The sequence below is a fragment of the Penaeus monodon genome, chromosome 34 (assembly GCF_015228065.2).
Source record: "Penaeus monodon isolate SGIC_2016 chromosome 34, NSTDA_Pmon_1, whole genome shotgun sequence".
Taxonomy (NCBI): Eukaryota; Metazoa; Arthropoda; class Malacostraca; order Decapoda; family Penaeidae; genus Penaeus; species Penaeus monodon.
The window spans coordinates 9,437,733-9,437,947 of NC_051419.1; positions in this window are offsets into that span (position 1 = coordinate 9,437,733).

The window sequence follows — 215 nt, forward strand, 5'->3', positions numbered from 1 at the left end:
TTTGTAATAATTCAATAATTTGTTGACAAAGCAGCTATTTTTACGCGATGAACTTCAACATCATATTGTTCACATTTCAGAAAATGAAAAAGTTACATGAACATTTTAATGGTCCAACACATTCTTTCAGATTTATATTCTCGTATTCATACTGTCGCTATGAATTCAGATGTTGCCCATCTCATAATACATCTTTAGAAAATTTATCATTGCAA